This window comes from Oxyura jamaicensis, chromosome 6, assembly GCF_011077185.1.
Source record: "Oxyura jamaicensis isolate SHBP4307 breed ruddy duck chromosome 6, BPBGC_Ojam_1.0, whole genome shotgun sequence".
Classification (NCBI taxonomy): Eukaryota; Metazoa; Chordata; class Aves; order Anseriformes; family Anatidae; genus Oxyura; species Oxyura jamaicensis.
Genome location: NC_048898.1, coordinates 4,772,927 through 4,800,206, shown reverse-complemented (window position 1 = coordinate 4,800,206; position 27,280 = coordinate 4,772,927). Strand labels below are relative to the sequence as shown.

At 36.7% G+C, this 27,280-nt stretch overlaps 1 long non-coding RNA gene across 2 annotated transcripts in view; it reads left to right on the top strand.

Moving 5' to 3' along the window:
• LOC118169496 overlaps positions 1-27,280 on the top strand; it is a 149,898-nt gene that overhangs the window by 97,911 nt on the left and 24,707 nt on the right. For both annotated transcript variants that reach the window (XR_004752158.1, XR_004752157.1), the window contains one exon: positions 20,483-20,619. This is a non-coding gene — a long non-coding RNA (uncharacterized LOC118169496). The remainder of the gene's footprint in view (positions 1-20,482; positions 20,620-27,280) is intronic.

The following is a 27,280-nucleotide window of genomic DNA, read 5'->3' as shown; positions in this document are numbered from 1 at the left end:
CTACCATAAGATGTGCAGCTGTTCATGCAATCTGCACCCAGTCAATAGTTTGTGACATATCTTGAGCAAGTATTTTATCAAAAAAACACCACGTCTAACTTTGTAGCCATCAATTTGGAATTTCTTCCATGTATTCGTTAATAGATGTATTCCTTTGTATGCTGTATTCCAGCTGTGTCATATTTACGTTCCAGCAATTACCCACACTAAATGCTCCTTTGTGACCTTTATGCATGTAAGGAGCAATGAAAATGCACTTGGGACTTGTAAATGTCATGGTCAAGTTTAATCTTTCATGATTGTAAGAAGCTAAGCATGCATAATGGAAAATAGTGAAATAATTGCTTCTTAACCTGGAAAATACTGTTCAGGTTATTCTCACTCTATTTTATGTGTGTTAAAATACCTTCACGTACTCCCCATTAGAGGGCTGCCTTCAGTCGCTTCATTTGAGATAACTGGGGTTCTTCCTTCACCGGAAGATGACTGCAGTGCTAGAATTAGTAGCAATCCTCCTTTGGTTCCCATATGCCTCCCATTTCCAATCCCGTATGTACATCATTAACTGTATTTTTGAAAGCTTAAATGAAGGTAAGTTGTATTCAGGTGGAAATCTGAATAGGAGAGCAGTATTTTTTTTTTCCTTAGATGCCAAATAGAAAAGGTTTTGAAAATCACATTATACTTTGCCTGAACAGTGATTAGTTTGAAAAGCAAACATCACAGCTATATTTGGTATTCTTCATCACTGGCAGTTACTCAAAGCGTATCCTATAAGTAGTCTTATGCTTTCATCTGTCATAAGGGCTATAAATCTAGGCAAAAAAAAAAGTTTTGTGGGGTAAAATTTTGGGGGCCCCCCCCCCCCCCCCCCCTTAAATTCAGTGTTTAGAAATGAGTTAGGAGTTTGTTAGTATCTGAAGTTCCTCAGTATTCAGAAAGTTTGTTTCCGTTTGCTTTTGGCTTCGTTCACAGTAGAAGAATAGCCAAATGAAAAGTAGGTTTTATTTTTAGGGATTATGCTTCCTTGTTCTTTCTGACTAGTCATAATTGCGTAAGTGTTGAGAGAGAGTTTTTCTTCTTTCCATTCCTTGAATGGGATCAGCAGCAATATGACTGATAACAAAACGGCACCGACTGTCTCCTGAATTAGAGGGACCATTCTTAGGAGAAGCAGTCATTTATTCAGGGGATGAAGCAGTATCAACTGCAGTGATGTATTTTTTTTCTCCATAGACATATGAACTAAAGGTTCATTAAGCAAAGAATGTCAAGTATGCAGGAAACTGGAAAAGTTAACTAAATATAATGCAGAAGAGCAGGAAATGAAAGGAGCTTAGGAAAGTGATGGCATCATAGAACTAATAGCTTTTTAGAAACAAATATTTGTCAAATATTAGTTTAAAAATATTTTTCTTGCTTTTGTTAACATCAAGTATTTCTTAGTTATGTCTTACCTTGTACAATTGCTTAGTTAGTTGTACTGAAATTGCTGTGAGGTAGGCAAGTTTTAATTGTAGCACCTTTATATTGTAGAGACTCGGGCATTTCAATGGGACCTGCAGAAAAGGGTAATAACTAGTGGGAATAAGCATCATGGAAGTTGGTCTTAAATTAATGTCTATTGTAGCCTTGAGGGTTTGTTTATATTACCAGCCTAAGCTATTGCTTCTAAGGGACTCTTTTGTATATTGATTGCAAAGATTTATTTTAAATCTCCTCTGATAGTCATTGCAAATCACAGCTTTAACTTTTAATTATTGTCTAGGCAACTGTTTTTCTCAATTACATTCAATGTCACAAGTATTTATTTTCTTCTGAATTCCAAAAGGCCATTATAAATACAGGGTATCTGAGGTTCACTTGATCTGAGAAATAAGAAATCTGAATTATAAGATAATTTAGTTGATATTTTAGTGAGAGGGATTTAGAGAGTTCTCTCAGTAAAACAACTCCATGCATATGGAGTTACATAATTCCATGTTACATATGGATGGATATGCTGACTCCAGACCATGGACCACAATCTTTTCTTAATGTAATTTTGAAGTCATTTTACCTGTTCTGTTCTCAAGGGAGACATTTTTGCAGGAATAATAATAATAATAAAGGTACTGCTTTTACTGTAGAATATTATTTGGTCCAATTAGCATTAATCTTGAGAATATAAATTTGCATATTAAAAAATTAAAAGTTTGTGTTTCATGTGTTTTTTCCTTAATAGGCCATGTTAAATTTTCTTCTAGTTATTACAAACTAGTGTCGCAGTTAAGATTTAGAGCTTACCTAAAGTCTGTTTTTTTAGAAGATGGGGAGTGTTTCAGATCTGTCACGGATATTAATACATAGAGATATTAATAACAGACAAATTTTTAAATGTGTATTTTTACTGATCCAATATACAATTATTTATTCTTTCTCTTTTTTTTTTTTTTAAATCAAGCTAGGTTCAGCTAATAACCTTTAAAATACAAAATACAGTATGAAAGAAATATTCCTTTCTGCAATATAAATGAAGATTATTATCTGTAGCTTTTAGCACAGTACAGTGGTATCTTGAAACAATCTGCATTGGGAGAATTATGCAAGACATAATGGGCATTCTGGACTAGCACTCAGATAGTCCAGTGAATACAAATGGTAATTGCAGGCAAAATTGCAGGCTGAATGTAACAAATGAATTTTGTGTATTTGTTATATTTCATATTCAAAAGCACTCTGTACGTTTTTTCACATAGAACCTCTGCATGTTCACTACTGAAGGTCACGTGCTTTCTCTTCATTGGTTTCTGATTTCACCGTATACAATTATTTATATATGTGTATCTCTCTTTGTTCTCCTTACTATCCGTAAGCCAGATCCTTGGTCACATTCCTGTAGTGACAGTAATTAACTATCAGTAATTATATCCCTGGGGTTTCCAGTATCATCCTCTGTTTTTATTTGAAGGCCTCTGCCATCATCTCATGACTGTCAGTAATTTTGAGAGCAGTTTTGAGTGTTTTATAGGTGACCTGGGGATACTTAATCATAGCTTGATATGTTAAATTTAGAGCATGGCCATAGCATTTCACGGATAGCATATGGTTCTTTCCTTTACAGTTTGGCACTATTCTTACCTTCCAGAGGCTATTTAATGTTTAACACTCTTTTCTCAACTGAGATAAAATAAGTAATCATCTTATCTCCAAAACTAGCCAGAACAATAAATCTGGAACTAATGATGTAATACTTGAATCAAATAGTACAGAACAGCTGCAAAACTCCCTTAAAGGACAACTGGGGATTCTCTTTCATGGAGAACATCTGCTTCATAGGTACCACATGCGTACACGTATCTCCACTACTTCCACAGGTTCTTGGCAAGTCTGTTTTTGACTATCAGTGGTCTTAGATTTCTTTCATAAGTTACAACAGTAATTCCCACTTACCTGTAATTTTCATTCCCAGTAAGTTATTCATATTCAAAATTTTGGATACAACAGAAGGAAAATACTGAGCAGGTCTTGTTACCTTCAGTTGAATTCTCTATTTATGCAAAATAGAAGAAAATACAGAAATTTAGAGTAGGAGGCAGTAATCAAAGTTTTCTACAGCACAATAAGATAATGCTTGAATAAAATGGAATCTTTCCTTAATTCAAAAGAGGAAGTCAGCGCCTAGTGTTTTTTTATTCTGAAGCTAGTGTGTTGGATTGTGGTGGGCAGCTTTTAACTGGTATCTTAGACAACTCAGATCATGGAAAAAAAAATTACTGAGGAAACAGCATAGCTGAGATAAAAATCATAAACTTTCATATGGACCTGTCATGTAAAAAATGTCTTTTTTAAAAAAATTGAAATGTCTGCTTCAAAATGCAATAATTTAAGAGACAAAATGAAGTACTAAAAAAAAGTTTTTCTGTAACCTGAAGATCGGTTTTAGTAAACAGCCCTGTGCAGACACTATCAGAAAGCTGTACTCAAGATTCTCTGAATTGCTGAAACAGAGAATTGTACTCATTTTAAATACAGCTTCAGAAAAGCTTACTTTAATGAGATACTGAATTGTGTAAGTAGCTGATGAAACTGTAAAGGACTTGTATTGGAACAGTATGATCTAGTCTAATGTGAAATCTTCCTGTTACTCTTATTTCTTGCCTCTGTATGCAGGGGAGAGAATGATTAGTGGAATGGATCCACTTTGACCCTGCCTGGGTAATGTATTTATTTTAAACAATGATTCTGTGAAACGATCATACTCATTCCAGCTTTGATATGATCAAAGATGCATTTTTTTTCCAGATGAAACTGAAAATCTGTAGTTTTGCATGGCTCTAAAATGTTGTATCTATTAATGTAAATGGTGTCTTGCATAAAAGTTCTCCTTACGAGGAACAATAGACAACTGCAGTGGTTTTAATAGAAGAGAAGTAAATACAAGAGGTATAACAACACTTAGAAAATTGATGAGTTGTATATAAATAAGAATATGTTTCCCTCCTCCCAGTAATGCTTTCCATTAAGAAACAAATCAAGCAGTGGGATTCCCCTTTCCAACTACTGGTTAGCTTTGAATTTCTTTTCATTTGGCCTAACGTCACAGTTTATACAGTAACAGCAGAGCCACTGGAATGGTTGGTCATCTTTTTCAACTGTTGGTAATCTTGATCATCCTTGTTCTAGAAGGACATTTTAAAGCCCCTTCCTATTCTTTAATCTTAAGTCCTTAAATCTCTCTTTCTGGCTTCCGTGTGGTATCCACAGCTAGTAACTCCCTTCAGCATACTGCACCTCCTGCTCTAACTTTGCCTTTGGAACAAATAGTCAGTTACAGATTGTGTTGAATGCCAGTCTCAGGTTGGATTGTACAGGGCTCTCCTAATGTGAAAGATACGACTTCGCAGCAGTCTTTATGAAGTATACCACAATCACTGATTGTGTGTTATTGTTACTCTGCATTCTGGGTATATGTATTCTATAAATCACTTTATCTTTTACAGTCTCTGTACATTTCAAAATACATCTGAGTGGAAACCTGAAAGGGCAAAAGTAATTTACTCTTGAAAAAACAACAACAACAACAACAATATTTATTACTTCAGCCACTTGGCACTGCCATTTCCTTTCCATCATTCATTGTTGACTCTGCCATTCTCCTTGGTTTCTTCTTCCAACTTCCGATATGTGTGTGCCGTTACTGAAGAGAACGGTCTGGTTCAGATGCTTTCTGTAGGACAAACTATACTCTGGGTGAAAATTCAAAGGTGTATTGGAGGAAATGTGCATATTGCACAGTATATTAAGTTCCAAATATTAAGAAATTGTTCAGATTTTTCTCATGCAGTCAGGGTCACCATAGTTACTTCATCTGTACTACTGCTGAACTTTGCCATCTTTATTTCTGTACAATTTCTTGTCTTTTGTAAATCATGTTTTATATGTTATCATCGAGCTGCAATTTGATTTCTTTTGTGTTTTTCATTTTCTTACTTGAAACATCTAACTTCCATGGAAGAATGACTATATGTTTATTGACTGTGTCTGCATTATAGCCTGAAACTAACAATTATTTTGTCATTTGTATTTCTAGTTCAATTTATCTTCCACATATCCTGCTTGTAGAGATTTGGTACTTTGTTTTCATTACTTAGTATCAGATGGAAAGATACTTTACTTGAGAAGTTACAGTACTGCTAATAACATGCAAAGGATTTCTAGAAAGAATAACGTGGTGCTGTGAGTATTGGTCGTCATCTAGATTTTGGTCATACAGTCAGTACCGTTGGCAGATCATACTTTGTGTGCCATCTGTCTTACATTACAACAGTCTCGTGCGATTCTTGACTTGATGAAAACTCATACAGTTCCCAGTTTGCACTGTATTTCAGTACACAGCCTGAATATTTGTGTTCTGTAAGGTTTCACCTCTGCTTCAGCTCAAATGGATTTGTCTACCAGCTGCTTCTGGCTGGCCTTCTCAGTGGCTCAAGCAGAGTTGCTCAAATGAAGCTTGGATGTTGCTGGTGACAAGTATATGCAAGAAGAGCTCTGTGCTTGGTGAAGGCTCTGACACTGAAATGCTGCAGTTGCAGCTAGTTTAAGAGGACAATATCTGTTGTGGCTTTGTGGATATGATGGAGAATTTATCAAGGTGTTTCTAGATATTTTTATATGTGCTGAGACTTCAGGCTATGTATTTGGAGAATATGATGACAAATTGTAGCATTCATGTCGTGTGGGTTTCCAGTGCTGTACCTGAATTTGTCTTAACTGTTTCAAATTTTTTAGCAACTGTTGGGCCTCTGAAACTTTAACCAGCTGATCAGCTTCATCTGGAGATGAAGCAAGGCTTTTTCTCAATAATTTTCTCTTAGAGCCATGCATGCGAGTCAATAATAAGTGAGGAGAACTGAAACTGATGCCAGAAAAATTAAAATCAATTGATTTTATGTATAACATCAACAAGGCATTTTATCTTGGTGACAAACAGTGGTGTCTTAAGTAAGCATTCATTTGACCTAGTAGCTTTGTTATCTGTTGCTATTAATATCCTTGTGGCATTCATTAACAAGACTGCAGCTTTCAGGGATTTAGCTGAATAGCAAGTAAAACTAGATTAAACTAACCTATAAGCAACATTTTTTCTAGGAAAATAAAACACACAAAAGGAAAATATATTAAAGCTAGTCCAATATTGTATATCAAACAATAAATGGACAACCAGCATAAGTGCATAATTATTGCTGTGTACTAAAATGAACTGTACCAAAGCAGTGTACATGTTACCAGAAAATTGAAAGAAGCTCTAAAAGCATCCATTTTGCCATCCAGAGCTTATGAATTAATGCTTGCAAATGTTTCTACTGTGTTGGAAAGCTGAAGGGATACTCACCAGTATCTCCTGGTAATTCCCTAGATTACAAGACTCAAAATCATTTCAATTCCTTCCCCTGTTTCTCCAAATGACGTACCCCATAAGCCATCTTTGAACTTCTTCTGGTAACACTTGGTGCAGAACTCCTGCTCAGTACATCTGCCAGGTTCACACCTGCATCAGGAGCCCTCACCAGTATTTATTTGCATAACCAGGGCAATTACTTCTTGTCATCAGAACCATATTATGCAGTATCATTAGTTTAGCCTATATATATATATTAAACTGCTGTAAACTTCAGTAATTGGATCAACTGTAGCTTATGTCAGGTAAACTTACAGTTCAACAGGTTTCTTCATTTTCATTCTTTATTTTACTGGTACTAGTTGCACAAGAAAAGTTTTAGTTGCTGATGCTGTGATCAGATCTGATTGCACCAGGAAAAGCTAGAGCTTGTCTTCTATCCTGTGTTGCATTCTATATGCAAGCATCTCAGCTGTCAGACAAGGAATCTGCATTAGAGCTTATTGGAGATCTCTGCAAGTAAACAGAAATATTGATTTTGTTTGTTTGTTTGCTTATTTATTTTCTTCTTTTTTTGAGGGAATAGTATTAGGGAAGTAAGATCTAACTATTGATTCAAAGCCTAATCTTTTTAATGTACTAACGGTCTGTGGAGAACGTGAAATTAAACACAGATGCTCAAGCTTCTGTTTAATGAATGGTAAAACAATACTGCATTAAAAAAAAAAAAAAAAAAAAAAAGCCTAACTCGATTAACCTGACAGCTATTATGTTGATGGCATGGTCTCATCAAAGCAAGTGGAAGACGCCCTTTGGTCAGACCAGGCAAGATTTTTCTGTAAGCTACAGAAATAAGATGCAATGTTTTCATAACCAGTTTTGACCCAACACTATCAGAAGTAGGTGTTTTTCAAATTGCATTCAATAAAATTACTATTCTGTAGCCATTATTACACTTTAAATGGCCATTCCAATGCTCCTTTGGAATGTAACGTGAGTGGTCATTGGCATCAGTGGACTAAGATTTTTCCTCTGAGGTTTCTCACCAGATAGTAGCTCTCTGAACAAACTGTATATTATGATATGAAATATTTAATAACAGAGCAGCAAGATTGCTGACAGCACTGGAACATTGAAGACATCTGTCTGATTCATAAATATGTTATATTTGGTTTCACAAAAGCCAGGGAATGTCAGATCATACAAGAATCAATTTAGGTTGGGCAAGTTAGCCACAGTTTTAACTCTGGGGCATAATTATTTGTATCACTCAGTGACATAAACATGATCTCTGATCACATCTTTGCTTTGAAGAAGCTGCCTATGTTGTTCCTTCTTTGCAGAGTATCTCTCCAGAGACTGAACCCAGCAGAATTTGCTCATATTATCAGTTCCTCTTCATATTTAGATTATAGTAATGCTCAGAGTGTTTCTGTGGTCTCTGCTTACGTTTCTGTGGCATTCATGTCTCATAGCAGAGGTTTGCCAGTTTCAGATAGCTGAAAAATATCAGCATCTCTTTTCATCCCTCAGTCTGACAGATGTTCCTGCCTTACTTATTTGAAGGAAACAACAAAAACGTAAGAAAAATTGTGTCTGTTTAACACACCACTGGGAGTGCTGAGTCTCTGTGCAAAAACAACCATGTAATCCTTTTTGGACCTCATTTTAAGAACAAGACTATTTTCTTCAGCGACTTCCATCATCATCCTCTTGTTGTGTTGCCTCTCATCATGCAGTCATCTCAAGAGTGAAAAAAATTATTTCTATAGGTCTGCTGTCTGAGGTACTTGTTTATAGGGAGGGCTATGTACTTGGAGAGGGATTGATCATAGATAAAGGTATGTTTCTTTTTACAGGGCATAGTAAACAATCATACAGCTCACACAAAATAGGTGACCAAAAATGGTGGTGAGAGTGCAGAGTGTAGATACCTAAAAAGATTTTTTTTTTTTTATTTTATTAATAAAAGAGTTGGGTAAGTACAGGCCAGAATATTTTTAAAATAAACTTAGACAATGCTGACATTGGAATTGGTCATTTTCGCCTGTTTTTCTCTGAATGGTGTGGAAAATGAAGAGGAGGAAGGGAAAGAAGCAAGCAAAATGGCTGTATTCTAGCCTGAAGATTTGGGCCCTTACCAGTGCCTTTATGTGAAGCCAACACTTCTACAACCAGAAAGAATTCACAGAAGCTGTCTTTAACAAGGAAATGGATTCTTTCGTCAGGACTTTAGTAATGATTTTGGAGAAAGCTTTCTTAAAAGCTTTTTCTAGTCAGGATAGAAGAATTTTAATATTACCATAAAATGGATCTGTTGTCTTTCAGGCTGCTTTAGGAGTCACCGTGAGACTACTGTGGGAGATCAGTTACCTGACTTTCTAATAAATACTCTGAGAAAATCCATCCAATGAGAGGAGTTGGAGGTTGTACTTCAAATTTGTAGCTGGTGTAAACACCCCTGGACTAAACAATGATCTGGTTCAGAAAGAGGACTTTTTGACAGTCTCTTTTGAGTAATAATTCACTAACTGCACCCACATTTCTTTCAGCGGCTCTCTGGATCTGGAAGTAGCTTTTCTTCCTGAGCAGTTTGTTGTTTAATGAGATATAAACACCCCTCTGAAATGCTTTCATTTTGGTAGCATTCTTTTAAATTGCATGATTGTACATGGTGTTTCACATTAGGTTTATGTGTCCTGTAGAGCATGGGGCATTTATCAATGTCACATACTGAGAAAGGCTGGGGTTATCAGGGCTCCTGAGTAGGCTTCTGCAGAATTTGCACAATGAGCAGAAGAGGAATTTCAGGAAGACAGAAAGTATGGTTTCATAGTTATGGCAGTAGAAAGCTGCCCCGGAGAAATGGACTCTTTCCCTTGTTAGTATTATCAGCTTATGCCATAGCATGTGTGTCTGATCTAAAGAAGTAATTTTAGCTGTAACTTTCAATCCTTCTATGACTGCATGCTACTGACTTCCCAGGTGGTTGCCTTTAAAGTCCCATTTGTAGTTGTGTGAAGCACCCAGCAGAGGATGCATCAAATGGACAGTGCACTCCAGGTGGTGGGGTTGGTACTGCGAAACATCTTCATAAATGACCCAGATGATGAGATATAGGGTCCCTTGGCTAGCTTGCAGACGGTATAGAACTGGGAGGACTGGTTATGCAGCCAGTCTGGGGAGAAATGGGCTAACAGGGCTGTCAAATAGTTCAAAAGAGGAGAAAATACTTGCACAAACACATAAAGTCTTGCAAAGTTGAGGAAACAAATCAATAGACTGTGTGAAAAATGCTGTCAAGAGTGGGCAAGATGCTACTATTGCCTTTGGAACAGAAATTCATAGCAACAGTGATGATTCCTTGAGATCTATCTGAACATTGCACTGCAGTATGCAACCTTTCTTCTAATTTCCCATGTTTGAGATCACACCTTTGTATTTAATATCTGTAGACTCTTTGTCTTACCTCTTCAGCTGCTTGTATGAGTAGTGATCTTTGTATGATTTTTTTTTAATATTTCATTAGTTATTATTTTGTCAAGATGGACTGGAAATACTCCCTTTTCAGAGTTCCATGGCAATAATCACAACCAAAACACATGGGAATGGGGTTGCAGTGATAGCAAAAGACCATTGGAATTCCCCTCTTTGATAAAACTCTGGAAATCTATAGTAGTGACCTTCAGAAGCAGCACACAGCAGGAGGGTTGCAAGGACTTCTTCTGTTGAGTAGTTTTAAGGAACTAATCAAAAAGAACTCCTTGGATATGAGCTCTTTCTAGATTCTTTTCATATAGGAATAAAATCCTAGTGAGTCAGCAAGAAAAAAATCTTGTACAGAATCTAAACTCTACAATATTTTTCAAATCTGCTTCTGGGCAAATAGCTCCACTATACAGGAGGGAAATTAATAGAAAATGGCCTATTAGTGTCTTTATTTATAGTTCAAGACCCAACAACTCAGTGATTTATATTTTCAATTTAATCACACCAACTGATGTAAGAAATAACTGGAAATGCAGGTACGACCTTGCTCAAGCAGACTGTATAAAATTCAATGTAGCAAAGCTTGTATATTGAAAATTGTGCAGTAATAAAATGTTTTTTGCATTGTACAGCTTGCCAACTATGTCAATACAAGATAATGGTTTAGGCAAATTACATGACTAAAGAATTAGCAGTGTAACTGGAAAAGGAAACATAATGTTGGGTTTGTGGCAAGAATTCATTTTATATGATAAAACTAATTTGTAATTTGATCTTTAAAGCAGAACATGAGTACTGAAGCACTTGAAATGAGAGATCCATTATAGAAGAAAGGAAGTGTGAAGACAAAGAAATAGTCTGACAGCAGCATAGACAAGGGCAAAAGAACTCTTACTGCAAATAGCTAAATGTAGTATTCTTCAAAAAAAAATTTAAAAGCTGAAGTTCATGGGAGGGAGAACAAATAATTGAACAATTCTAAGTTCAGGTTTAGAAATTTCCTTTAATTTACTTTATTTTTGTCTTCACTTAAATGTTTCTTAATATGTTCAGGCAAGAGAGAAAAGTTACTGAACTTGTGGAAGGACAAAAGTACAGCTCCTTATTAAAGGCTTGCTGGGATCCATGTTTTATGCTGAAAAGAGAAAGGAGTGTGAGTGACTTCATGCAGTGACACAGGTCAGGAGTCTAGACACACAATAGCATCCCTTTGACACACTTGCTGTCTCATGTGGAGCATGTGCATGGTCTTTTGTATGAAAACGAGATCCTTGGATTAGGCACAAAGCACCCTTGTTCTCCTTGTGCTTTTGTGTCTTCAAATGCTGGTGAAAGAACTTCTGTCAGGATAGGACTAGGAGCATTTTCCGTTAAGAAGAACCAAGTGAAACCTGCCCATTCCTTAGAACATGAGGCATATAGCCACATCCAAACAACCAACTCAAAAGGAAGTTCTCTGAGTGGCCAGATGTTTCCACTGGTGGTGGGTACTCTAATGAGAAAATGGCCTCAGGGATGAAAGAGAAGTTAATTTCAATTGTTCAAAATACTTCTTACTAGCAACAGTGATTTTTTATTTTTTACATCTCCATCTGATCTACACCTCCATGTTAGGAAGAAGAGAGTCAAAGCCATTCACTGCAAAGGGTTGAACAACAAACATCTTTTGTATAAGTTAGATGTATTCGTTTTTCAAAGGATAATTTCTCTCCTGGTACAGCTCCTCGTAAAAATATAAATCCATTAAATTGTGAAGATACCCTAATGGCCTGGCACAAGTGCAGAGGGCATGATTATTCCAGAGTTATTAAGGGAAGGATCATTTAGATAGAAAAGTTCACATTGCTTCATTGAAAGACTGTAAAATGATTGTTGAAATAGGTTTTTGGTCTATTAGGCTCTTCGCTAATCTTTCGGGGGAACTCATTAATATGCTTCAATGAAAAAAGGCATAAGGATGGTTTTCATCAAGTGAAATTGTTAGTGGTGTGTATCATGCATGAGATGCATTATAAGTTGTGCTTATGATGTGAGAAACCTTGTAATAGCATCGGATGCCCTGCATAAATTGCATTCTTGGGAAAAGAAAAATGCAGAGAAATTTAATTCTGGGATAGAATGTGTAGAATTAAATTATATGCAACAAATCAAAGCATTGTATACAAATACTCCCTTGTACTATTTTTTGGCCTTTTGCTTCTACAGTATAAATGATGTACTTCCTCTTCCCCTAGTACAGAACTTTAAGAACAGGGCTTGAGTGAAGAGCAGCAATGCTGAAATGCTTTGCCCCGTGTCCTTTGAGTCAGGTAGAAATAGTTAATCACATGTCAGAAGCAAGCTTTGGGCTATGATTAATCCCTCATGTTGAGAATTATTTTTCAAGAAATTGTTTATGAGAAGGCATGAGTCTTTTGGAAAGAGAGACAGCTTGCCAGAGAAGATTATTTTCAACATCCTGTTTGTTGAATAGATACCTGGTGAGAGAGCTCAGCTGAATACATTTGAAAGAATTATTATTCAGGAAATGAAACCTTTTCAGATGACTGTTATCCCAGTTTGAAATCTGATAATGCATCTTGGAAAGGTAGCACTTGGGAGTGTTATAAGTGGTAGGGAATATAGGACATCACAAATCTCTGTTCAAGCATATTTTTCTACATTTACCATATTTCATTGGTGCTTTTTTAATGGGCTGACAATTCTACCATGTTCATTTGTCTGTATTTATTTGGGATTAAATTACTGGGGAGAAACCTCTAATAGCAGAGTTCTCAAATGATACTTCTTCATACAGGCAAGGAGTCGTACAACCCCAGTACCTGCTCTTACAGCCTTCTTTCACAGTTTTCAGCTTTAGTAATCAACAGTGAAATGGCTATGTTGGTAGAAGACAGGTAGGAAGAGATCTACTTAAGCTGCAGAAAAGTATTCTAAAAGATATAATGCAATGCCTGAGTTTCATACAAAACAGTGCAAAGTGCTGGTCTCATCTGCTTGTTAAGAAGTCTTTCATGTTTATTCAAGGACTTGCAATTGCTTACATCTCTTCCATCTCAAAGCTAAAACTGCTAAAAAGCTTGGCAGTGGGCTAACCCCCTAAGATTGTATGTTCAATGCATAGTTCTCATCAGGCTTTGTATGTGCATTGATACAGAGATTACATTACATTGTGAATTTACATTGCCCAGATATAGAAAGCAAAAGACAACATCAAAATGGAAACGCTCTACTGCTGAAATAAGCAGGGAAGACATACTGCCTAATTTTGAGTTTAAAGAAAAAATTCGCCTTAAATACAAAATTCCTATGGGTTGGAATGATCCCTTTTTCATATGATGAATAATTTCAGTGACTGTCAATAAGACTGTTCTGAAGAATGATCAAATAGACAGTATGAAATCTGGAAGCTAGGTTGTATCATCTATTTGGGAGTGATCTTTCAAACAGGCACAAAGGTCTTCTATTCCTAATATAGAGGCCATAGAGCAAGTAGGATAAGATACAGAAGGAAAGGATTTGGGGCTGCGTTTCCAATAGTCTCAGTAGCTCTGATGTTCTTTCTCATGGGCAAAGCTTACTGAGTAGTTAAATGGAAAGTATTTGTTGTGCTTATAGATGGTGCTGTTCTGGTTAGCATACTTCAGTCCCACTTCTTCTGCAAGGCTGGGATAGTGTTGTTTCTTGTCCCATTCATTGAAGGGAACAAGGTGTTTTTTAATTCCTTGTGATGCAGTTGACAGGCATCTTTTGCTTATTCTGGGTAAAACTATAGAAATTTCTCAGTGTGGCAATTAATGAAATTATTGAGAGATTCTTTTAGAAATGTTGCTGTTTTGATTTTTAAAATGACATCACAATATTTTTTCTGTTTGTTACTTCTGGTCCACCAGGGTCTATTTGAAACCAGTGTGTAAGTAAGGTACAGTAGTTAATAATGAAACTTAATACAACTTTTACTACTAATAGTATAAAGCTTGCACAGGGGAAACATGAAGCAGATGTTGCCTTCCTCATCTAGTTAACAGCAAGGTCAAAATTTCACTATAGCCTTTGAACTTCATAAGTCCATCCAACTGTTTATGGTTTTGTATTCCCAAAACAGAAAAGAGGTGAACAGCAGAGAGGTGCAAAGTAACCTCCATGATCGTTTCTGCACAAATATAGTTTACAGTCTCCTTTAGCAACTACTTCAAAAATAGCAAGTCACATATTTAATTTATGACAATAGAAGGCCTTGGTTCAGCATTTCAGTTTGTAGATTGATGATATGAGAGGGATGTCTGAGAATATGAGATCCTTAAGAGTCTGTCTATTTACAATACTTTCTTTTGACAACTCCCACTACTTTTACCCTTGTTTATTGGACTTTTGCTATACCAGCTCACAGCTTGTTGCTGATTTTCCCTTTATAATGTTCTAAAAGCTCCCAGCTTTATATCTCACAATAGTTTGAAAAAGGAGAAACATGCTAAATTGAGCAACAATAACAGATAAAGTATTGCAGTTCAGAAATAAGAGAGTATTGCCCTAATTTCAAGCTCTTCAGTCTCTTTTCTATTATTAACATTAACTCTCAGAAATATTTTAATAGCCAAGGGGACTAAATCTTTTGATCTCAAATTCATAAAGCTCCATTTTTTCAGGAATGGCAAATAGAACAGGGAAGAGTATAAGTGGTCACATGACTGTTACAAAAGGTGAAATACATGTTTAAATCCATCAATAAAAGAGAAAATTTTTATGAAAATTAGACAAATTATAGATACACTACTAACAAGCTGTACTATTAAAATTAATTTACAAACCTAAAGATTGGTCCCTATTGCTTACTGGATGCATTCCATTACAGTTTATGAAACTAGTAAGATTTATACTCATAGTATAATAAGGTAAAGTCTTAACATCTGAATGCAGTGAATTAATGCTTTAATTAAAGCGAATAAGCCAGTCTTTGTTTGGTATGTTGCATATTTTATATCAGAGTTCTAGATGTACTTAAGCTACTCAGATATTCACCCTAAGAACATACTTGACTGGGTAGAAAAAACATACTGTTTTTGTGTAATGTCACTGGTGAGAAGTATGTTGTATTTTTGGTAGAGTAGGACGTTTCAGAGTCCTGGAGCATTAGATGCTTCTTCAAATTTAAAATTTAATCTGTGATGACAGTAGAATGAAAATACTTTGAAACAATGCAGTTGACTAAAAGAATGCAAAATCTGTATCTGTTGACAAAAGTTGTCTTTTATTAGTACTGAATTATGTATGATTATACTACCCTGCCTGCCTGAGAAGTGTTATTTCAGAAGAGGCTGAGAGCTGGATGCAAAGCAAGAACAAACAGTGGCTTGGGAAGTGATGGGCACATGTGCAGAAAATCACAAATCCTAGCAGAAACAATGGGGAAGCTGTTAGACAGCACTCTTTTTAGACAGCAGTTTTTTAGGGCAAGGTTAATGTTCCCAGGTGAGATACAAAGATTTGTAGGTAATAATTAAATCCAAGTTTAAAAAGGCCACAAGAAAAAAAGTTACGGAAGCACTTGGTGGTGGTTGCTGAAGAGTTTTTGACAGAGAAGTTGGAGCGACATAGTTTTTCTATCTGTTTCACGTTCCTAAAGGCTGATCTAAATAGCTTGAATGTACTGAAACTGGCAGGAAAAAAATGAGTTCATTTTTTTCTTTTTTATTTAATCCCTTTTCTGTGTGCTTTCTGTGTATCTTTTGAAGGAATAAATAATGTTTTGCTGTTGGCTGGTTTTGGGCTGCAGTAATCCAACATTGTGACGGGATCCTGGGGAAAAGGTCTGGTGAAATCATATGCCTCAAAGTTAACTGGTGAAGATTTAGGGATGATGACTTGAAAATCCCTATTGGAGAACTTTTACGGTGAATAGTTGGAGGTAGAGAGAGGACAGACCTGTTTCCAAAAGGATGGGTCTAAAAGAATAAATGCATCCAGCTAGAGGAACATCAAAACATGTAGCTGTAGATGTGGTATTCTCTATTGTAACCTGTGCCATCAGTGTCATTATTGCCTGGCTCGGAGGTGTATAGTAAAAAAGAGGAAACTTGTGGTTTACTGCAGATAGGGAAAATGCAGACTGCAAAATGTATAATTTAGTTTAAATGATAAAAAATTATTCAGATACTCTGTGGAACAGATGAAGAGGAAACATGATGCTTGTGACTGATTGCTCTGGGAAGGGCATCTTTCATGGTTTTAGGTTCCTGGGAGACAACAGCCATTTCTAGGATGCAGGACATAAATATTTTGTACTGCATCCCAATGATGTTGCCTTCGTTTTGCTTCCTTTAAGCTAGAAGAAATCACTGTAGACTAAGGTTTCCATTGTTTATGGCAATCTCAGCTTGAAGAAAAAAAGTCTTAATATTCCTGTTACTTCACATTTCTATTCACAGTACTGAGAGAGGAAAGGCAATACATACATGAAAACAACTATAAATAACATCGGAAGTTCTTGCAATTAGTTTTGTTATTCTTGAATATTCAAGCCTGGTTTAGGAGGCTAAGACTGCCAAGTCTCATGGAGTCATGGAGTTCAATAATCTGGCTGCTGGCAAAGTTCAGGAGGGTGGTCTTCTCTTGGTCTGAATTCCAGGTGCTGTGTATAGGTTGGCTCGAGCAAGGTGCTTACATGCTTAGATTAGTTTTCTTTAATCTGTCACATTAGAAGAATCAAGCCTTGACACTTAGAGCCAGACACTTGTACTTGACTTGGATGCTTTTCAGCTGAGCTCTGAGAGGCATTTGGAAAAAATCAGGTTCAATCTGAAAAAGCAGCAGCTTCTAACCTTTGTGTACGTCTCCATCTGACAAGCAGTGGCACTGTACATTTCTTAGTTCAGAAATCTGTTGGGAACGCTATCATTTTGATTTTATATCTGCCTTGACATAGGTATCTTCCAGTTTTGCCAGGGGAAATATATTTATTTCATGATTGATATCAAAGTTTCCTCATGTGTTATCTGCCTGAGGCTGACATTGTATTATTCTTGTGCAGAGGCCTACATACTAGGGCTTGTAGGACTGCTCTCTGGAGTTGTTTGAATTAGAGCCTGAAAATTGATTTACCAGGTGATATTAGCTGCCTCTCATATCATGTCAGCTTTGGCTGAAAATATCAGAAAAGACCAGACCCCAACACAATAGCAGTAGTCAAAACACTGCCTGTTCTGCTATCAAGGGGCAATGGAGGGTCAAGAAAGGGTGCTGTAACTTTCTTGCTGTAAGGATCTGCTAAAAGTAGCTGCTCGTTAAAGCGTGATTAACTCTGCAAGCTAGTCCAAGTCTTCAGCGACTCCAGGTAGGTCCTTCTTAGTTGGAGGTACTGAAGATCTTGATAAATACCTAATATTTGCTGAAAGTGCAAACATAAAGGCCTGTGAAGTGTGGCCAGTCACCTAGCAAAGGGAATCATGCATTTCAGGGTCAGGTTTTAGTCAGTATTTGTCCACCTACTTGCAGTGCATAAGAGTTAATCCTTCTCAGGCAGACTGGAGCTGGCAATCCCCTAGTCCGTGGCATCCATCTCAGACCTTAGTTGGGTTCTAGTCAGATAATTTTCCGTATGCAGTTGTCTCGATTTTACAGAGCTGGTCCAGTGGCCTAAATACTTTTGTAACTTGTCTCTGAGTACTCTGTTACTGTCATGTTACCCTGCATCAGTCAAGCAGAGTTACTTTGATGTTTATGTATTTTGACTACTAGAAACAGTCTTCATGGTTCCCTTCAGTTGTTACTTAGTTGTTGATGTTCCTCTTCTCCTGAAAGAGCAATTAAGCCAAAACTAACTGCTTTGGTTTTGATGTGGGATACGAGCAGGCACATGGACAGTTATCCCAGCTCACTTGACATGGAGTAACTTTCTGCAGCACAGTAAACTGACCATTTTTTGGAGCTTTCTGTGCCAGTAGGACTGTCCTACCTCTTACTGCTCCCTGAACAACAAATGGCTCGGAAGAAGGAAAATGCCCGTTTGTGTTAAGCAGTGGCCAGCTGCTTCCTCAATCTGAAGATCACATGGGTTTTATAAATGTGAGTGCAAGCAGTGAAATGTATAATTCATTTTTAGTCAAATTAATCTCTCCTCCTACAATGAATTGTTCTTTATAATTTTATGTTGTTTTAAAATACCTTGTTAATCAGTTTTTAATGTACTTAAATGTAGCCTTGTGACTTCATTGACTTTGTCATCTTCTTGTATTATGAGAGAGCACTTCATCTACCCTGCCTATGCTCTTCATTGTCTGGGGTTCTTCTGGCATATCCTAAATTAGTCAATCGCTAATGTGAACTGTGTCAGTCTATTTAATTTTTGCTCATGTGGAACTCTCCATTTCCTTAACAATGCTCATTGTCTTCCTCTTAGACCCCTGCTGTTTCTGCTGTTAGGTTTCTGAAAGAATACTTCTGGTTTATGTAAGGTCATTGTAATTATCTCTCTATTTTCTGTTCTGTTCTCTAGCATTTGTCTGCATGCTGAATAGCTTTGCACATTTATCATTAGTTTTGTAAGATTCTGTTGTATTCATATAATGCTGCAAGAAAATGATTTCTCTTCAGTTTTGCAGGGCTGTGGGTGTAGATCTGAATGCTGTCACAACATAGGTGATTGACTTCTATATTTAGTCTCTCTGGTTTAGTCTCAAGTTTCCATAGTCACTTCATACATTATTTCACTGACTGTAATGGAAGCCAAGCCAAGCTTTTTAACAGAATTATTAGTAAGGAAAAAAGGTACATACAAACTACCTTGTTGAATTCATGTTGTCTTGATTTATGATACACGATCCAGTTTCAGTCATTTAGATGGATATTTTTAAATATTTTGAGGTATTGACAATGTTCTGAAAAAGTTCTTTACGCTGATAGAAATGTCTGAAAATAATGAAATAGTAATTGATCTAAAAATTATATTTGTTTTTAAACTATTGAGTAAATAATGATGAGTAAAAGGATCAGTAGAAATTGCAGCAAAACAGTCTGATACTTTTGTAGTCTGTAAGAGTGTGTGGCAGTTCAGGCCAGAATACTATTATTATTTAAAGATTCATGGACTTAAAAAATCATTGACCATATGACAGTCTATGATAAATTCAGTCTCAATGATCTAAATTCTGAATATAATAGAATTATGACAGTCCTGTGCCAGTCTAACAGAAGGAATGGAACAAGTGCAGTGCAAAAGGTTAAAAAAATAGATTAAGTTTTCCTCTACCTGGGGAGACTTGGAGAAGGCAGTATTTTGTTATAAAAGGTAAGTAAGTGTACAGTGTACTAAATATGTAATAATTTAATTATTTTAATGCTGGATTCTACATTTTTTTGATTGTTAGCTGAATTCAAAGCTTTTTGTTACAAGTCAGTAAATGAATACTTAGAATCGGTTGTTCTCAACTTACAGGCTGAGTGGCATGGTCACGCACAAAAGAGTTCATGCTGTGTACATCGAGGTCTTATAACACTATTACAGCTTTCGTATGAACTTGACAGCTAAGAGAGAAACTTCTTGCTCTTCAGACTCGTTGCATAGTGTTTTATGTAGAGCTATGGTATCTCAGAGCATTGCTTGTGAGCTACCAGAGATGGATTTGCAGTCCTTTGGAGGAGGATATTCTCAGAGGAATAACAGCTGTGCAGCATCTGTGTCACAGCCCAAACTGCCTCACTGTGGTTGTGTTTGTGTCTCTGCAGCCAGAAACCACGCTGCAAATTTTCAGCCTTCTTTCATAATATTTATGGCAGCTAACAGTAGCGGTGGGAAATTGGATGTCTTCAGTATGAACCCCAGAAGCAGACTGGTAGGATTTAGGTCCCAGACTCCTCTGGATGCCCACTCAGCTTTGGGATCCTGGTTTTATTTTACCTCAGTGTTTTTGTCTGCAATTGGAAATGCAATCAGAGGTTATGTTCCTGTGACGTTGGAGAGAATGGGCTGTACTTGAAGCTTACTTTTTCCAAAACTCTGTTTTCCTTTTCTTGTTACTTATTTCTGTCTTTCCTCTACAGCACATAGCAGTGTTTTTTCAGACAATTTTTCTTCATTTTCTTCAGCTGCTAATGGTAGCTCATTTTTTTCTCTTGCAGCTTTTTTGTACCATGTCCTGCACCATTCCCTCAGCTGAATCTCTTGGGCAGTGAAAGAATATGTACCTGTGCCCCTATAACATGGCCTTGGGCAGCGGAAGGGTTTATACATCCCATATGGAGCTTTATGACTTCAGGTGAGAAAGAAGTAATTGAAGCAGATGAATTTTAAGAGAATTGTTTATATGCAAATGTATTAGTGGAAGTCTGTGATTCAAATGTCTGTGGGCTAAATTATGGAAAAAATATTTCTCATTTAAAAAATCATTATGAAGAGCATAAGATTAACTTCACAATACGTTACGAAATAAGAACTAGTGAAATACCAGACTACTGTACAGCAGTCTGATGTATAACTCTCTCTATTTTCTTCTTTCTATCATTGTTTCTAAATTTAATTATTGATTTATATAATGGATTATTTTTCTGTTTTCAGGTCAGTTGCTTTTAGTATCTTTTAGTATCTTCAGCTTTTCAACTACCCCTTTTAAGACTTTTTTTTAAACTGTGCTAGAAATCATAAGGTATTACCAAGTTTAATTACTAGGAGTCCCTGCTGGATTGATAATATATGCAGTGTTCGACTGCTCTAGTGGAGAGGTTACCTGTCCAATTCCCTCTTTTGTTCATACAATTCAGACTGTACATTAGTAATCAAGTAAAATTAATATATTGCTATAATGAAGTATGTGGGCTCACTGTTAAATAAAGCTAACTTGTGGTTATTTTGCACAATGGAGATAATAATCATAAAATACATTTTTTCCCCCTAGAAAGAAAGTATTTTAGCTAAAGTAATACAGACCAGCTGATGTGCTTCTCTGCTCTTCTTACAGTTTTGTCGCTAAAGGAAAAGGTACTTAGCAAGTGATTGCCAATAATGATTCTTGACATACACCTCACCCCACTCCCCATTTTTTTCCTTTGTTCTTTTTGTTTTGTTTTTGGTTGGTTGGTTTTTGACCATGGAGCTACATATCCTGAATGTTGGACCGGTGTTTTCCTCAGTGGTTTTCAAAATTAGGTTAGATCTTCAGCTGCTTATGTTACAGAATTTTTCTTGTGTTTTTCTACCTTAGCGCTGCTGGAGAATGATCGCTGAGAATTTGGAGAGAGCTTATAATCTATTCTTTTCTCTTTATATACTGCAACACTTAGAAGTGATATTGCAGGTGGGAAGAAATTAGAATAAGAACCTATAGTTTGGAATATAGCCTAAAAACTCTTGATGGATAACACCTGAAGTTTTTCTTGAATCGGTATGGAACATATAAATAGTGTCATTATCAAATCAATTCTTGTTTTGAGCAGTCCGTGTTAACCCTTGCCCAGTAGTCTTTTCGTTGTTTTCAAAATGGGAATGTGCATCTTCTCTATATACATGTATCTCTATAGATACACGTGTATGTATGTGTACATATATATCTGTTAGTGTATCTCCTTTAATTAAACCTCCACCATTTTGTTCTCACTGATCTCAAATCTGCTTCCTAGCTTTGCCTCAAGCCATCTCTGTAGCAGAGGTGTTACAATAGCCGTAGAGCTGTTTACTCCGTGTGTGTCAGTTGGAAAACTCTCCAGTACTGAGGAGCACCCAGCTGAGTTGTGATGAACAGATACTTTGCAAAATACACTTATTTCTTCAGTTGTTTTCTTTACATCTTCCTTTGTGCTAACATCATGAAACCGTATGTTTTTGGGGGCAAAAACTGCACAAAGGGTGGTACTTGACAAAGATTTTAGAAGGCGCTGTGATACAATTAAATGCTAAAAAACTGAATCCTAAGTAGTGTAAAATACATGGATCACGTTTATAGAAACTAGATTAATAGTACAGATTGTTCCATACTGCATTCTGTTTCAGTTGAAAGAGAATGTGGAAAGCTGGCAGAGGCATCATGTGGAAATGCGAACTAGAAAGCTGGAAAGGGATAGAAGTAGAGAGCAGAAACTTCAAAGGATGACACTTAAGAATTCTTACTGCTAATGCAGAACATCTTTGAACTCTAATTTATAAAGCAGAAAGCATTCAGACTTACGTGGTTACATTCCAGTGTAAGTCCAATGGGAGTGATGACTTAACTTATTCAGTATTTACTGCTGACATTTGACTTCAGCAGTATCTAAAGCCCAAGTGTAGAACTCACTGAAATCAAGGAAAACACACCAGTCACCTTTGACATTACAGATCAGCCTCTGAAACAATTCTAACATGATTTGGTGCATCAGCTCTATCCGTTATTCAAGAGTTATAAACTTCATCAAGATTTTGTTGGGTGACAACTACCTCTGCTGTTCCAGATTCACCCTGTCAGTGCAGTAGTCTATGGTGACAACTGTCACAGTATTTCAGGATCCTTTTTAGAAAATGATGGATGTAATTTGTTAGAGGAGATGATACCCTCTTAAGCAGCCGCCAGTGTTTCAAAAGTTATGAAAGCCTTTTCCCTACACTTGTCAGGAAAGCACAAAATGTTAGAGTAAGTTTATCAGTTAAAGCTAAAGAAAAATGAGGCTAACACAATTTCAACAGGTAAAGGACAGGCCTCTGTTGTCTTCAAGTCATTCTCCAAAGCAGTTATCATTGTTAAATAGCTTTTAAATTGGCCTGACTAGTATTCAGTAAACTAGAGCCAATATTTTTTTAGTATTGATATATAACAACTTTACTCTGATAAAAATGTTTTCAGAAGTATGAGAACAACTGATGGTCATGTGTGCTTAGTATGGTGGCTGAAATGCCTTGTTCTATGCATTTCAGCTCAATTTAACCCTGTAGCCTGACCAGAATTAAGTAGCTTTTTGCTATAAGGGGTCTTGTGCTTAGAGCACGTGCTATGACAGTAAAATCCAATCTCAGAGAAATCATTCTGTTTCATAGAGGAGCTGGACGTTTTAAAATGTCAAAATTCAGTTTTGGAGCTGTTTGCAAAAACAGCTTTGAACTCATTTGGTAAAAGACTTCAGCACAGTCTTAGCTTTTGCAAATGAAACAAAAATTATGAAAAAGAGGATGAGAGTGTTTGGGAGAAGCCCTAGAAAGGTGGGTGGTAGTTGGGAAGTTGCTTCTTTTATAGAGAATTAGGTTGTTAACCCTGCTGAGGTGTGGAGCCACAGTCCTGAGAGGCTCCTAAGAAGGGCAGTCCTGGGGCAGCACTGTGGTTTTAAAGATCAAGATGAAAGTGTATGGTTAATACATGAAGAAGAGCAGCTGAAGACTATTACAGCACCTCTCTTTCATGTTTTAAAATAATAACCTTTTGGGTAGTTCATTACTGCTGTTCATAAAACAGAGGTGCATCATAAAATTGTTAGCAACCCCCTACTTATTTGGGAATAAAAAAATAGATTTCAGAATCAGTACGATATATAAGTGGTCAAATTCTGTTAGAAAAATAGCACATGAATTTCCAGGAGGTATGTGTTCATCCTGATCCTGCATAAACAGGATACAAGTAGCAAACCTTAGTGTCCTCTAGTTGTTACCATGCTCTTTTTGTAACAAAACTGACTAGTTTTGCTTGTTTTCTGGCAAGAAAACTTGAAGTAATGTTCTGTAATGTACTGTAATAGACTGCAATACAACAAGCATCAAAGCAAAAGGAGTATCTTTAAGTTTTACAGTGGGATGATATTTAAATATATTACTACTACATTATATTATTAATATAGTAACATATTACTGTAGAGGCCATAGAAAATGGACAAAGAGGACTGATTATTGATTAGAGACCAGCATTTCATGAGAAGTTCCAGTCATGCAGTATGTGCTACTAAATTATGAACTTACAATTTCATCATCCCCTTATTTCTGCATGAGAACTGGGGCTTAAATTAGGAAATACTTAATGAGCCAGCATTTAGGAAGATACTTCTATCCTTGTTTATGACTTGTTTACACTTCTGGGGATTAAATAAATGAACTGGGAAGACTAAGTTTAAAAACAACAAATAATACGGGCTGATGGAATAGGAGGAGAAAGCTAAACTGTTGGTTTGATCATTGAGAGCTGGCTAGGGCTGGATTATGAACAAGATGGCTAAACATGTACCAAACACCTGGATGAAATGAATGAGATCTTTCCTCAAACCTAATCACTTGCCTTTCTGCATTCTTTCATTATCTACATACTTCCACAAATACTGCTGCTGTTTGGTCATTTATAAGTTTTTCTTAGTATATGTTAACACCCTATTGCTGCCTTCTTGCGCAAGCTCAAAGCTGCCTTTCGATTGGCATTGCTGAATTAGGAACCTAGATGTTCACCCCTGTGTTACAAGCAGAGAGTTTCCTGGGGGAGCTAAAACCTTTCAGCTTATTCCCTTGCAATCACACACTTGAAAGCTCAGGTCTAAACCCAAATGTGTGGTGAGAATTTTGCTGACAAAAGCTATGAGCTGAAAGACTTGTCTGGGGCAGATCCCTTGTGTTTAGGTTTCTTCCTATTAAGATAAGGAACAGGTGTGCTGAACTTGAAGGACAGTCAGACAGCTTCTGGGGAGCCTGAGTGCTGACCTTGTGATACACAGTGAAGCAAACACCAAGGACTCAGAGTCCTTGGAATTACTGGCTTGGGCATTGCTAACAACAAAACTGCTGTTCCTGAGGCTGACTAACTGCTAATCCAAACTACTAGCAGTGCTTGCCAGACGAATGGTTGAACCTATAGATGTTTGCAGCTAAAAAAGCCTGAGAAAATCAAAGCTCTGTGTGCACGTTTGCATCCTGGTATGCCTGTGCATGTCTGTTTAAATCTGATGGCTCTCAAGTAAAGTGTCACAGAAATTTTACACAGCTGCCCTTTCTGATAGGTGCTACCTGGGGGCTCATTCCAGTGTTCATTTAAAGTCAGTGACAAAGATCCCGTTACCTTTAATCATGCGGGATCAGGGCCTTAAATGAAATGGTCAGTCCTACTGAGCATTTTTCCATGAATATTCGCTTGGATTGCACCCTGACGATGCTTTTGAATGCACTAACTTAATTCTATATTAGCTCTTTGTAAATATTCCGGATAAGGAATGTCAGTATCAAGGGAAGTCCATGGAAACAGATGGACAAGCATTCAAACAGCTTTAAACACAGAATTTTAATTTGTAAGCAGAACTATTCATACAATCTGAGATGTTATCTAGCAAACGAAAACTAAATCATGCAATTTTGGGGTTCAGTAATACCCAGAAAGTCTGACAAGTGAACACCAAATGCTTCCAAGCAATGAGCTGCTGACATGCAGGCCACAGATAGGGAATTATTTACTAATATTGGTTGGAACACAAGGAATTTTAGGCTATTTGCTTACTTGTACTTTCCTACCCTTCTCAGCAAACAGGAAAATAGTACCTAATTGTCTAAAAGATAACATCTTTACTTTCTAATTGTGAACATGTGTTTTTGGGGTGCAGTCCCTGTCTTTGGAGGTGGCAAAGTTACGCTTAGTAGAGCCTGCTACTTTTCATTGGTTTTGTTGTTACCTTTCTTAGGAGAGCTAAATTTATTCTGACCAAAATGCCTCTACAAGAATTCTACATATGTCACACACATTATGTTATTTCAGGAGGGAATAGGAAAGGAAAGAAAATCCTTTGCAGAATTGCTGCAGAAAACAATTTTTGTTCTTTGCACTATTGTTTTATCTCTTCTACCTTATTATGGCAGTAGAACTGAATGCAAATGAGAAAAAAAGACCAATCCCAGATACCAATTTTGTGGGACTTAACTTAGAAATTGAATATCCAGCTTGAATTTTTCTACGCAATTTGCAAGTCAGATTATTTGAAAAATCCAGACAGTGTATTTTTTTTTCTTAGGTAGAGGAACATTTCAGCTTTATCTTACCTTTGTTTTTTTTGCAGAAATTGGTGGTAAAAGGCTCTCACTTTGGGTCGGTGGATGTGACATTACATCTCCTTCTGTCTCCTTCATCCCTCTGTCTCCCTCAGTTCTGGCAAAGTGCTTTAGAGGTCCAGGGACATCTCTGTTCTTTTGATGACACGGGTTTTCTCTTGTTTTCCATCTCCTTCTTTTTAGGTATGTTCAGTCACAGATGAAGGGCTTGTTTTCCATACCGATATTTGTACCCTTTGTAATTAATGTAAGAAAATAATGCTTTCTTTTAGGAAAACGTTGTTTGCTTTTTCCTCCACATCACTAACATTTTACTCTTTTGTACAAAACAACGAAACATTTTATGAGGAATTATTTTTTACAGTGACCAGTTTTTGATCATTTCTTCACAATGATTGTCTGCAAGAGTGTGCACATGCAGCTCTTTCATCTGAAGGGCCCATTAAAATATTTCCTCATTTTTCAGCTCTGGGGCTGGATGGATTTTTATTCAGGTCTGCTGAGCTGGGAGAACTGTGAGGAAAGTGTTTGCATTTTAACTAACTTTCACTGGTAAGGCTGATAGAGCAATGAGTTCTGGAAGTGTAGAAAGGAGATTATCTTTGTTTTTTTCTTAAGTCTTCTCCATCAGGCAAGTTGTTATCCACCTTTCTTGTTTCTCTGTACTTCTAACCCTTCTGGGAACTGGCTTCTGAGATGTGAAAAGCCAGCCTTGCTCCACTGCTATTTCACAGTAGGCTTGTTCCAAATACCCACAGCCCTGCACCTTATTCCCCATACACACATTTTTTTCTCTGTTTTAATGCAAGACCATAAGTTTTTCTTGCAGCTGTAATACTTGATCAGCACCCACCAATTTTGTAAACTATGATACAGCACCCTCCAGCTCATAATTCTTGGAAACTTAAAATGTGCAAATTGGTGTGGTTGTCATAGATTTTAAAAAGAAT